At 39.4% G+C, this 9,100-nt stretch overlaps 1 non-coding gene across 1 annotated transcript; it reads left to right on the plus strand.

The window, feature by feature from the left end:
- Positions 1-1,413: 1,413 nt before the first annotated feature.
- On the plus strand, positions 1,414-1,519 carry LOC122022007. The gene has a single exon (XR_006122757.1). It is a non-coding gene; the product is annotated as a small nucleolar RNA R71 (small nucleolar RNA).
- The last annotated feature ends 7,581 nt before the right edge of the window (positions 1,520-9,100 follow it).

Below are 9,100 nucleotides of genomic sequence, written 5' to 3' on the forward strand. Positions count from 1 at the left end.
CAGCCTCATGAAAATATGCACACTCAGAAGAAATACAAATATCCCATATACATGTTAAATAAGATAGAACCGAAACCATATTAAGATAAGCAGAATAAGAAATAAAAACTGAATCACATCCAACAAAGTCAAATATAGGTACCTCTATAAAATTTTCTAAAAGATCACAAGAAGTACTAACCTTACTTTGCTGAGAGATACCTGAAAGTTCTAAACATGTGGATGTGACTTCCTCTGAATCAAATGATGGTTCTGGCTCTGGCCCAGGTATTGGTCCTACCAAAGGTGGTGATTCTTGAGACTATGCCAACTCTACATAAGTCCCTACACATTGGTCCACAGTATGTTCAATCTTTACAACTCTCATAATCTCTAAGGGATGTGTGGAAAAAGGAGGTGATTCTTGAGATGCTTCTTCCACAACATAGCTCTCTACACATTCTTTCATATCATCATCATCAACACAAGCATCAAAAAATAAACCAACATCTATATTTTCAGCAGGAGAATCAGCTATAGGAGGATCAATAACTTCACTTGCAGTTTTAAGTTGATCTACCACATCACATTCATCATCTGAAAATTCAATTTCACTATAGCATCCTGTAAAATCTGAAGGTAGATCTGAAAACTTGTTCACCACTGCATTATCAATAAAATCCTCATCTGAAGAGTCTTCATCTTTATACACATCATGAAATCTGCACTCAACCCTACCAGTGTCATAGAATTTGTTAGGGTCTTTATCTTCATTGGACCTCACTAGCCTTTGTGGAAAAAGAACCCTTAGTGAAGGGCTTAGGAAAGGTACTTCTTTTATCCCATATTCCCTTTGAGCTTGAGGAGAAGATTCAACTTTCTTATCTAGTGTCGGTGTGATCAAACGTTGAGGAAAAGGTACTTGTGGCCTTTGGGAACTTCCTAGAGTAATGAAACTGAGTTCATGTGGTCTTCTATTGTTCTTCTCCTCAATTCTAAACATGTCCTTTTTCAGAAGTTCTTCATGATTCTTGCCACTTCTCAACTTAAGATCATTATCATTTACACTAGATTTTGTATGTGTAGGAGGAAGGTCTTCTTTGAATCATTTTGAAACTATACTATCAATCTTTGTCCCAAATGTTTGAACTCCTCAATCTGTGACTTGTGAATTTTAATATTTTTGGGTGGTTGAACTTCAGTTTGTTTGACAGATTCTCTTACATTTATAGCTTGCACTTCTTAAATTTTTGAGGGAGATTCCATCCAACTTTTATTCGACCATTCATGGAGGTTCAATGCCACTTGATCAATTAATGTATATGCTTCATCTACACTCTTGTCCATAAAAGAACCTCCAGCTGATGAATCTAACAAACACTTATTTGAGAAAGAAATTCCCCTATAGAATATGTGTAAGGTCAGCCATTTTTCAAACCATGATGAGGGCATTGTCTTTGTAGACTCTTGAATCTGTCCCATGCTTCAAATAATGATTCTCCATATGCCTGAACAAAATTTGTGATGCAATTCCTCATATAAATTGTTCTACTTGGAGGGAAAAAATGCTTCAGAAATTGCTTCTCTAATTGTTTTCAACTTGTGATGCTTTGAGGACAGAGAGAATATAACCAAGCCCTTGCTTTATCCTTGATACTAAAAGGAAATGCCATCAATCGAACTGTATCTGCTGACACTCCTTCACAGTTCACCATATCACAAAGCTCTAGAAATGTCTCAAGGTGCAGATAAGGACTTTCTGATACTTCTCCTCCAAATTTGTGACCTTGTATCATGAAAATTAACTCTGTGTCTAGTTGGAAACTTTCTGCTTCAATATAAGGCTGCACAATGGGAGATAAAAAATCTTGCAGAAATGGGTGCAGAGAAATCTCTTAAGGACCTGCTTGACATGTTAGTACTCATGGTATCTAAAAAAAATTATAAGGAAAATTAAAAATGCAGAATTAAAGACAAGAAATAAAATGCATAATGAAAACAAGAAAGAAAATGTAAAAAGAAAAAAAATATCTAGAGTAATTCATATGTTAATCAACTAATGTTAATCGAAAACAGTCCCTAGCAACGGCGCCAAAAACTTGTTACGCAACCGTAAGTGCACTGTTTCATCATCAGTAATAAAAATATATCGTATCCACATGGACTGTTGATTAAGCACTAGTTAACATCACACGGCGAATTATCTAGACAAATGTAAGATTAGTTGGGAAAGAGAGTAAAAGAAAGAGAAGAGAAAAGAGAGAGAATGGATCTTGAGATGGATTGACCTTAGAGGATGGAGGATGATAGATTCTAGGATTTCGGTTTCCTTATAATACTAGGCGATGCTACATAGATTGTTTAGTTTCTATCCTCTATATTCATGCTCTTGTAGGAAGTTAGATTCATTACCGACTCTCCCCTGTAGTGGATAAGCCGACATGATCTCCTACTCCATGTCCTATACTACTAAATGGAAGTGATTCCTATGAAGTCCGATTAACTAGATAGCCCTGTCATGACGCCCCTCGGTCATACAACATAGAAACACACTAACACACAATAACATAGAAATAGAAATAGAGATTATGCCCGATCCCCTACTTCCTTGTAGAGATTTGTTTCTCCTTTCAAAGTGATACCCTAGGCGTCCGTTAGCAGGGCAGTCCTGTCACGACGCCCCTCGGTCATACGATCTAGGATATCCCTCCTATGGGATTAACAATTTTACACAACTATTTGATAAAATATGCAAAAGATATATATAAGCATTCACACACACATTTCATCAAACTTGAACAAGACATCAATAAGTCATTGAATAGAAACATGGAAAATCTACATAGTTTTATATCTCCATCACATCACAAATACCTCCTACATCCTAGATCTGGAGATCTACTCCATTGCAAAGAAAGAACAGTCCCAAAACATAAAGTAAAACATACTTACAACCCTAGATGTGAGAAGAAGGGGAAGAAGAGATGCTTGTTGATGTTTCCGATGTCTTGGGGATGCTTCCTTGCTCCGGAGATGGACTGATCATCAAGGGATGGAGGAGAATGAAGCTCTAGGGTTTCCCCCTAAGGGGAGAACCCTTCCCCAAGGAAAGGGACGAAGTCCTAGACCCAAGATGAGTCAAAGAATGAGGATCTTGACCCTTTTATACCTCCTCCAAACTGCCCAGGAAAACCAGGATTACAGGGGTTCAGTAAACCGGGTTTTTCACCAATTATACCAGGTTTTCTCATGATTAACCCTGAAACAAAGTTGTAGCTCTTGAAATTATCTTCAATCTAATACTTGGATCGAGTCTTGGCTCCAACTGAACTGAAGGTTATGGTAGTTCAAAGTTTGGTCTGCAGTCTAGGTGGAGGTCCAGATGAACCCACAGTTAGGAAGCACAGCCATGCCATTTATCATAGGTAAACAATGCTATCTCTCTGTTGGATCTGAATAAAAATTGTAGATCTTGAAGTTAGCTACGTTTCAATATAAAGATCAGCCCAAAACTCCAATCGAGCGCAAAGTTATGGCCGTTTTATGATCAATCTGCAGTCTACCCAAAATTCAGCACAGTTCTGTTTTGGCGTGGCACGACCCTATATTCTTCGTCACACGACCGTGTGGAATCCACATGGCCTCACCCAACTTCCTTATAGGTTGAGTCACACGGCCGTGTGGCTCACACAGTCGTGACCTTCTTTTCTGCCAAAGTCACACAGCCGTGTGGATTCACACGACTGTGGCCTTCTTTGCCTCTGGAAAGTTGGCACGGTCGTGCCATTTGGCACGACCGTGTGTTGCCTGGCCACGGGAAAGTTGACACGGTTGTGTGGCTCACACGGTCGTGGCTTGATTTGCCTCTGGTGGGGCAGCACGGCCGTGTCATTTGGCACGGCCAGAACATGCTAATGGCCACGCGGTCATGTGGCCTACATGGCCTAAGCTCCCGTGTGCGTTTTAGCTCCATTTTTTCTCCAAATCGGGTCCTATCAATCAAAACAAGCAAAGAGTAGATCTCCGAATAAAAGAAGTAGAAATATGACATTACAATGAAATAGGGTGTAACAAACATAGATTATTCTAATGAAATACAAGTAGATGTGCGTCAAAGTATGCATAAAAGTGTATATAATCTACGCACATCATAACCCTAGGCTCCCTTCACCTAAACTCCTCCTAGAGCTAGGATTTCTTGTAAAGATTAACTTCTTCCCCTTTGCCAATAAATGAGCAATTGCTCTCCCTTCACCTAAGCTCTCCCTTGAGTTAGGATTTCTCGTAAAGGTGTGTAGGTTTCTCACTTCAACCCAACACTTCTTCCCTTTTGCCACACATCAAAAAGACTTCCAACAATATCTTAATTATTGGACTCTTTGACCTCTAATGACCACAATTATCATATATTAACCCCATAAGGTTACATACATGTTCACCATTTTTTTTGGTCATTTTCTATTATTAGAAAACACTTCCAGTCTGTATCAGTCGACTGCCATTGACCCTGAGCTTACAGAAATATTCTGTGCTAAAAAATACTGTTACCAATAGACTGGTATCTGTACCAGTTGACTAGTACTCTAGTTTAGCAAAAATCAGTCTTTCTGACCCACTTTCAGAAATGCACCAAAAATTTCACAGACCTCTAAAAATTCTAAATTTTGTGGAGAGGTCTATTTTACCAATGTATACTTGGAAAAATATATTTATCACAAATCCCAAGATTGATATAAAATTTAAAACTAGCTAAATGGTTCAATTAAACCTTGACCTAAAGTCCTAGTTTTGACTTCCTCTTGATGTATCTGCCCATACTAAACCATAATGTATTCCTAGCATTAGTTTATATTACATCTATACATCAAAAATCAATTTTCAAGCAATATGAATCCAAATCATATTTTCATGCATGAAACTCAATCCAATTGTGCCAATTTCTTAGGTTTGAGACTCAAGTTCGTCTCTAAAATCCTTTGGCACATTCCATGGATCTTTTAAACTCTCAAGTAATACCCACTTGAGATCCATTTACCATTTGTCCCAAAGACTCTTTGAGCTCCCCTAAAACTCTTAACTTTAGCCACCTCCTTAGGTGACTCATCTATTATGACTAGGCCACTTTGGTGCACCTTGGGTGACAATTACCTTGTCTTTAGTTAATTTCTTCTTGTCCTTAACCTTAGACACCTTATCCTTGCCATAAACATATGCAACCCTAGCATATTTCTTCTTATTGGCTTTGTATGACACTCCCTTATCCTTGGTCACTCCTCCCTTACCAATGTCATGTGCCACCCTAGCACTTGACCTCCTTTTGGTTTTAGAGGGACCCAATTTGACATTTTTGGATCTTTGACTATCCAAATACATGTCAAGTCCTTTAGATCCAATAATGAATCTATCCAGGACTTTCTCCATTTCCTCAAGCCTTAACTTTAAGACTTGATTTTCCAACTCTAGGATTCTAACCCTAGAGTCAACTTATCCACCTTGGACATTCCTAGATCTACTCACCTTCCTAGGCATATGTCTCCCATTCTTGGGATTAATACCTAGATTTTCACCCACTTTCCTTCCCTTAGGTAAATTGGTTTGTGTCTTATTATGTCTAACCTTAGTACATGATTTCCTAGGGTTATCTATAGTGTTGACCCTATTCCTATCATTATACCTAAATCCATAATTATGAATGGGTACATAATTTTTATTTTTTCTAACAAGCATGTAGAAATCTAAATTTTGATTAAATTTTAAAATAGGGATTACCTTCCCTTTTATCTTTGGAGCTCTCCCTTGACTTGAGCTCCTCTTCTTTTCTCATTTTTTCAAGTATGCCAATTTCTCGAGCTCTCCTCTCCTTGGGCACTTAGTATAGTTGTGACTATACTCACCACACGTGAAGTATCTAATATGCTTCTTCTCTTTCTTCTTCCTACAACTTACATTAGTTAAATCAATCTTAGTGAGTTTAGGGTTTACCTCCCTTATCTTTTGGAGCGATGGTCACCTACTTTTGTAGTACCTCGTCTTACCACACTCAAAGCATTTGATGTGGCTCTTCCTGCTCTTCTTGGTGGATGAGGTGGAGGGTTGAGATTCCAAGATCTCTTCTTCCTTGGATGGATCCTCTTCCTCTTTACTCGAAGATGTGGATGATTCCACTTCCTCTTCCCTTGAAGATGTTACTTCCTCATCTTCCTTCTTCTTCTCGGGTGTTGAGCACGTGTCAACATCTGATTGATCCTTCCCTTGGACCAATGCACCCTTCTCCTTGGGTTCCTCCACTCTTTGGAGTTGTGTAGTATCTGCATAGAGCGCAATCACCTTGCTCCAAAGCTTATGAGCACTCTTGTACTCACCTACATTCGATACCACATTAGGAGGTAATAAATCAATTAAAATTCTAGTCACCTCCTTATTTGTCTTCGCTTGCTCTATTTGCTCCTTGGTCCAATATTGAGGTCGAAGATACTTCCCCTTCTTGTCCGTCAGAGCTTCGAATAGAACTTCCAATGCGGTCCAATGGCCCTAATCTATTTAGAACCAAGTCTGCAACCGCTTCCTCCAATACTCGAAATCATCTCGATCGTATGGAGGTGCGATTTGGATATCCCATCCTAGAGGTCCTTCGGACTCTATCTTCCTCTAGCGCTTTGCTCGCTCAGCGATTAGTCCGTAGAAGAGCGACCCGCTTTGATACCACTTATTAGGACCTTTGACACCAGCTAGAGGGGGGTGAATAGCCGATCACCCACTTCGATCGCTTCCTATAATTGTTAGTACGCAACGAAATACAAAACAACTAACAAATAGAAAGACAACCCCAATGACACATTTGTTTAAGGTGGACGATCCCGATCCGTCGGTGGATGACTCCCCGAAAAACTCTAGTTAGCTCAAAGCTCCTTCTCGGTGGAGAAACCTTACCACAACCTTGATCCAAACACTCTTTTATCATAAGAGAAACTTGGAGCACTTATGAGACTTCTAATAGACTTTAACCAAGTCTATTTCATCAACCATTGCCAAGTACCCCGAGCACTCTTAAATAGAGCTCTGGACAAAACATAAATTGTGTTTCCTGCCACCAGTGGACTGGTGTATACACCAATCGACTGGTCCTTTAAGTGAAGCCAACTGTTGTACCCCAACGGTCGGCTACTAGTCGACTACTACAGTGTATCAGTCGATTACTATAGTATACCAGTCGACTACTACAATATACCAGTCGACTATTATAGTACTACTACAGTAAATCTTAAATCTAGGATTTTACCCCGAGTACAGTCTCTCATGTACTCATCCTTGCTCGCACAACCTAGACCTAGCCTTCTAGCCTCCTCCATCAGCCTTACGCCCCTCAAATGCCTCCCATCCTTCACACTTTACCTTCTAGAGCTTCCATCAGCCTTGTCATCATTGTTAGGTCTTCACCTCTAAGAGATCGTGTCTCCAAGACTTCATCCATTACCAAGTCACACTTGGACTTACGTTGCCAAGACTACATGCTTGGACTTACACCATCAAGATTCACACTTGGACTTTCCTCATTTGCCAAGATCACACTTGGACTTTTCTTGTTGTATCTATATCCTGCACACTCACAATACATATTAAATACAACAATAAAACTAACTTAAACCTTTTCCTAAACATCGAAACATATGATACCTCGATTACTCCAACAATTGTTGGGGTTGTAAGGTTACAAATATAGTCTCACATTAAAAATACATGAGAAAGATCATGGATTTATAAGATAAAGATATCTTCATGGGAATGAGGTCTTTTGGCTAGAGCCCAGGAGCAAAACCATGAGAGCTTAGGCCCAAAATACATAATATCATACTATTATGGAGATATTTAAATTTATTTTGGTCCTAACAATTGGTATCAGAGTGAGGTTGCTCTTCACCGGACTAACCACCAGAAGAAACATGAGCCAGAGCCATGATCTAAGATCGAACCATGTGGGTGAAACCTTGAACGAAGTAGGGGAGACCTTGAGTAGGTCAAGGTGACCCGATGCTCAAAGGGAGGCCCTAAGCAGTTCAAAAGTGACTCGGTGCTTGAGGGGGATCCTGTGATCCTTTGTTTGAGGGGGGATTATTGGGGTTGCAAGATTACAAATATAGTCCCACATTGAAAACACATGAGAAAGATCATGAGTTTATAAGAAAAATATATCTCCATTGGCATGAGACCTTTTGGGTAGAGTCCAAGAGTAAAACCATGAGGGCTTAGGCCCAAAGTGGACAATATCATACTATTGTGGAGATATTTAAATTCCTTTTGGTCCTAACACATTGTAGTTTTTGTCTCAAAGATGGTATTTACTTTGGGATCATAAAACTTATAGCCCCATGATCGCTTAGAATATCCAATAAAGTAGCTACTTACTATTCTAGAGTCCAATTTCTTTTCAAGTTGCCAATACGGTCAAGCCTCAGTCGGACATCTCCAAATATGAAAATATTTGAGACTTGACTTTCACCTTATCCAAAGCTCAAAAGGTGTTTTAGTAGCTACTTTAGTGGATACTCAATTTAGAATGTAAGCTACTATTTTTAATGCTTCTCCCCATATGACTATGGCAAAGTTAAATGACTAACCATACTCCTTACCATATCCTTAAGAGTTTGATTTCATCATTCAGCTATACCATTCATGCTTGGTGAGCATGTCATGATATATTATGGAACGATTCCACACTCCTCTAGGTATTGAGCAAAAGGTCTTAGATATTGCTCACCTTAACCATTGTATCTACCATAGTATTTGTAGTACCTCGGGTAATAAACCAAGTTAAGTTAGGCCTTGTGTATTTAATGTCTTATGTCTGAGTGTGCAGAAACTTAGGAATATAAGAAGTTGAGTGGAAGGCACAGTGAGTGAGAAGGATGACACACGAAGGGAGTCAATGAGTTTAGTGCATCCATGGGATGAAGAGCTATAGAAGAGTATACCAGTGAAGTGAGAAGGACACGTGTGATGCATCCGAGGGATGAGAAGCCAGGAGGAAGTCAGCTCGAGAATAAGGTCAGAGTTGGGTTCGAGTGAGCTAAACTCCGGATGACCAGAGTATCACCTAACCAAGCAGGGCTCGAAAATGGTCAAC

The sequence above is a fragment of the Zingiber officinale genome, chromosome 9A, assembly GCF_018446385.1.
Source record: "Zingiber officinale cultivar Zhangliang chromosome 9A, Zo_v1.1, whole genome shotgun sequence".
Lineage (NCBI taxonomy): Eukaryota > Viridiplantae > Streptophyta > Magnoliopsida > Zingiberales > Zingiberaceae > Zingiber > Zingiber officinale.